The following is a 5,000-nucleotide window of genomic DNA, read 5'->3' as shown; positions in this document are numbered from 1 at the left end:
GAAAAAGAAAATAACGGATTTGACGGAATTTGTTGTTGTGTTTTGATATAACGACGGACGCCGTCGCGCCTCTCTGACCGAAAGTAGTCGGCAAGCAGAGCAGCGCGCCCGGCGGTGTTCGACGACGATTCGGAGCGAGACGCTTCGCGATCACGCTCGTGTGTGTGCCATTCTCCGGCCATACACACACGCAGAGCGTCGATTCGGCGTTGAGCGCGAACCGGTGGTAACCTATGCCCGCGCACGCGTGTGTGCAGCACCCACGACGTTCGTCGACGCGCGCCCTCCCCGTTGTCGCGGGGCAGCGGTCAGCGTGCCGAGAACACACGGTGTGCGACCGCGAGTGCCGAGCGAGAGGACCCCCATATATTATTATAATATATATATATAACACAGAGAAGGGATCGATGATATTTCGACCAATCTGTCAACTGTGTCGGTCCGACGGTTTCTTCAAAGAGCTTCCGCCCCGGCTCTCCCGTTGCGGGAGAGACGCTCCGAACGAGAAACACACAACTCTATCTTTGTGCCGTAGCCTTCCCTGGCGGGAGGCGGCGGTCCGCGCGCGTCCTCGGACGCGCGCGGACAGGCTGATCGAAGAGCCACCACGATTATTCTCTCTCTCTCTCGTCCGAGAGAAGAGACCACGATGGTTGAACGAGAAGCGCGTTTCTTCGCGAACGCAAAAATTTCGAACGATTACCCTGAACGGTGGATCACTTGGCTCGTGGGTCGATGAAGAACGCAGCTAATTGCGCGTCAACTTGTGAACTGCAGGACACATGAACATCGACATTTCGAACGCACATTGCGGTCCACGGATACAATTCCCGGACCACGCCTGGCTGAGGGTCGTTTTAGTACCCCTAAACTGCTTGCGCCCGAAAAGCGCGCACGGCCACGACGCGGGCGACCAGAGAATGGCGCGCGCGTCGCCTGTGCCCTGTGCAACGCTTACAATGGGCGTACGAGCGATCGTTGGACGTTCGCCCGAGGTGTCTGTGCCGCGCCGACCGGCCGCGGTGCAAATCCTGGCGTCGTCTGAAATGACACACCGAAATAATAATAATAATAATGAGGAGGAGAAGCGCACAAGCGTGTAAAACGTTGGCGAACGCGCGCCCAGAGAATGCTGCGCGAATTAAGAGGGGGAGCGTGTTTGTGTATCCAAGTCGTGTGTGTACGCGAGAGCCGAGGAGAAATGGGATGAGAGTAAGAGCGCGCGCGAAGGGAGCAACAAACGGCCAAAAAAAGGGTCAGGACGGTGAATGGCACCGCTTTCCCTAGAGCGGCGCGTGCGTCGTTGTCTCCCGAAAGTAGGTAGCGCTTGTCTCACCGTCTCTCCTCTCCGTACATCACACAGACTGACCGGACTGCTCTCGCACTCTGTGCCGCGTCTCTCGGTGCGATAGCGCTCGCGCGTCTTATGCCGAGGCGCCCTTGCCCGCACACATACGGTATTACGGAGAAATATACGGCGCGTCGTCGTCCGGCGGAGAGAGCATTCGTAATCCTTTACCTCTTTACGGAGAAGGGTTTTTGAATCGCGAGCCGACCGCGTGTCCGAGTCCACGAAATTTTCGTAAAGCGAAAAAAGGGGACCGGCGCGCCGCGTCGTGTACTCGTCGAATCGATTTCCGCCCGAATTTCGTATATAAAAGAGAAAAGGGAGAGCCGAGAATCTCGAACCCCGCGATATATCGTCTCCATTACCACCAACGAGTGTGTGTGCGGTTAGCGCCCCGGCGATTTGCCTTCTCGCGTATTTCGTGTGCTGCCGCTGCTGCTCTCTCGTTCGACGCTCTCTCTCTCTCCCTCTTATAATATATATTATAGAGGAGAGACGACGATGAGCGACGCGGAGGAGGCAAACGGCTACGAAAACTCACTATGCGACGACCTCAGAGCAGGCGAGATTACCCGCTGAATTTAAGCATATTATTAAGCGGAGGAAAAGAAACTAACCAGGATTTCCTTAGTAGCGGCGAGCGAACAGGAAAGAGCCCAGCACCGAATCCCGCGGTTCCGCCGCAGGGGAAATGTGGTGTTTGGGAGGATCCGCTTATCCCGAGGTGCCGCGTCGCGTCCAAGTCCATCTTGAATGGGGCCACTTACCCGTAGAGGGTGCCAGGCCCGTAGCGACCGGTGCGCGCCTCGGGAGGATCTCTCCTTAGAGTCGGGTTGCTTGAGAGTGCAGCTCTAAGTGGGTGGTAAACTCCATCTAAGGCTAAATACGACCACGAGACCGATAGCGAACAAGTACCGTGAGGGAAAGTTGAAAAGAACTTTGAAGAGAGAGTTCAAGAGTACGTGAAACCGTTCAGGGGTAAACCTAAGAAACCCAAAAGATCGAACGGGGAGATTCATCGTCAGCGGCGCTGGCTTCGCGTCGGTCGGCGATGTCCCGCGGAGTCCTTGCGGCTCGCGCGCGGGCACGCTACCGTGCGCCGATGTCCGGCGCTCGTCGTCGTGCACTTCTCCCCAAGTAGAACGTCGCGACCCGCTGGGTGTCGGTCTACGGCCCGGGTGCGGTGTCTGTCGCGTCGCCGGTAAAACGGCACGCGACAAACCCTCGGTCGCCCGGCCGGCTGCTCGGCGGTACGCGCAAGGTATCAGGCCGCACTATTCACGGTGCGTCGAGACCGTCGCAAAGCGCGCGCCACGGTACTCGGAGGTTACGGACTTCGCGCCGTCCCCGGTCCTGGCCCGCTGTTGGTTACAGTACGGTACACCTTCGACAGGCCTGCGAACGTCTCCCGCGGTCTCGCGGGAGACCGATACCGGTCGGCGACGCTACTGCTTTGGGTACTCTTAGGACCCGTCTTGAAACACGGACCAAGGAGTCTAACATGTACGCGAGTCATTGGGACTTGTCGCGAGACCTAAAGGCGTAATGAAAGTGAAGGTCGGCCCTGGCCGTCGACCTAGGGAGGATGGGCCGCGTCGCGATGCGGCCTCGCACTCCCGGGGCGTCTCGTTCTCATCGCGAGAAGAGGCGCACCCAGAGCGTACACGTTGGGACCCGAAAGATGGTGAACTATGCCTGGTCAGGACGAAGTCAGGGGAAACCCTGATGGAGGTCCGTAGCGATTCTGACGTGCAAATCGATCGTCGGAACTGGGTATAGGGGCGAAAGACTAATCGAACCATCTAGTAGCTGGTTCCCTCCGAAGTTTCCCTCAGGATAGCTGGCACTCGGCCGTTCCGCACGGAACGCGCGCGAGTCTCATCTGGTAAAGCGAATGATTAGAGGCCTTGGGGCCGAAACGACCTCAACCTATTCTCAAACTTTAAATGGGTGAGATCTCTGGCTTTCTTGAATTATGAAGCCACGAGCATCTTCGGATCAGAGTGCCAAGTGGGCCATTTTTGGTAAGCAGAACTGGCGCTGTGGGATGAACCAAACGCAGAGTTAAGGCGCCCAACTCGACGCTCATGGGACACCATGAAAGGCGTTGGTTGCTTAAGACAGCAGGACGGTGGCCATGGAAGACGGAATCCGCTAAGGAGTGTGTAACAACTCACCTGCCGAAGCAACTAGCCCTGAAAATGGATGGCGCTGAAGCGTCGAGCCTATACTCTGCCGTCAGCGGCAAGTGGGGCGGCAACCGGGAGCGGGCGTTAGTCTTCTCTCGCGTCGTCACGAAGCCCTGACGAGTAGGAGGGTCGCGACGGTGAGCGCAGAAGGGTCTGGGCGCGAGCCTGCCTGGAGCCGCCGTCGGTGCAGATCTTGGTGGTAGTAGCAAATACTCCAGCGAGGCCCTGGAGGACTGACGTGGAGAAGGGTTTCGTGTGAACAGCCGTTGCACACGAGTCAGTCGATCCTAAGCCCTAGGAGAAATCCTATGTCAATGACGGCGTACAATATACTCGAGTGTCGAGAAATAATAATAAATATTATACGAAGGACACACGCCCGTCGGGCGAAAGGGAATCCGGTTCCTATTCCGGAACCCGGCAGCGGAACCGCATACAATTCGGGCCCTCGTAAGAGTGTTCGTCGGGGTAACCCAAAATGACCTGGAGACGCCGTCGGGAGATCCGGGAAGAGTTTTTCTTTTCTGTATAAGCGTTCGAGTTCCCTGGAAACCTCTAGCAGGGAGATAGGGTTTGGAACGCGAAGAGCACCGCAGTTGCGGCGGTGTCCGGATCTTCCCCTCGGAACCTTGAAAATCCAGGAGAGGGCCACGTGGAGGTGTCGCGCCGGTTCGTACCCATATCCGCAGCAGGTCTCCAAGGTAAAGAGCCTCTAGTCGATAGAATAATGTAGGTAAGGGAAGTCGGCAAATTGGATCCGTAACTTCGGAATAAGGATTGGCTCTGAGGAGCGGGGCGTGTCGGGCTTGGTCGGGAAGCGGGTCTGGCTGACGTGCCGGGCCTGGGCGAGGTGAACGGTCGGCGTTCTCGCGCCGGTCCCGGGATCCGAGCTCGGTCCCGTGCCTTGGCCTCCCGCGGATCTTCCTTGCTGCGAGGCTTCCGTGGCGGCGCGAGCCGTCGTGGTCGTCCTCTTCGGCCGCCATTCAACGCTCAGCTCAGAACTGGCACGGACTAGGGGAATCCGACTGTCTAATTAAAACAAAGCATTGCGATGGCCCTCGCGGGTGTTGACGCAATGTGATTTCTGCCCAGTGCTCTGAATGTCAACGTGAAGAAATTCAAGCAAGCGCGGGTAAACGGCGGGAGTAACTATGACTCTCTCGGTCCTCAAAGCAACACGCCGCGATGGTACTTAGAGAGAGTCGTGGTTGGTTCGTGATGCGCCAACGAAGTCCTCTAGTAAGGACCTTCAGCCTCTCACGTCCAAGTTGTACCTCCACCTCCTCGTGTTGCTCCCGGAAACGGCCTACTTGGGAAGTTTAGACTCCGGTATGGGTGTCGACATAAGCGAGTGTACAGCGAAAGTGCGTCCCTAAGGGCTTTCGGCCCATTCGCTACGGTCATGGGTGAGTTGGGGCCAAGAAAGACCCGGGGTTTCTTGGGGTGCCTCTCGGTTGGCAATC

At 57.4% G+C, this 5,000-nt stretch overlaps 1 non-coding gene and 1 pseudogene across 1 annotated transcript; both read left to right on the top strand.

The window, feature by feature from the left end:
• The first annotated feature begins 700 nt into the window (after positions 1-700).
• On the top strand, positions 701-855 carry LOC146724154 (5.8S ribosomal RNA). The gene has a single exon (XR_014924188.1). It is a non-coding gene; the product is annotated as a 5.8S ribosomal RNA (ribosomal RNA).
• Positions 856-1,896: 1,041 nt separating this feature from the next.
• LOC146724153 (large subunit ribosomal RNA) lies at positions 1,897-5,000 on the top strand (annotated as a pseudogene; the record flags this gene model as incomplete).

This window comes from Nylanderia fulva, unplaced genomic scaffold, assembly GCF_048542155.1.
Source record: "Nylanderia fulva isolate GAGA-0341 unplaced genomic scaffold, ASM4854215v1 Scaffold1461, whole genome shotgun sequence".
NCBI classification, from domain to species: domain Eukaryota; kingdom Metazoa; phylum Arthropoda; class Insecta; order Hymenoptera; family Formicidae; genus Nylanderia; species Nylanderia fulva.
The sequence above is the reverse complement of the archived record's forward strand: the minus strand, read 5'-3'. Positions and strand labels throughout refer to the sequence as shown.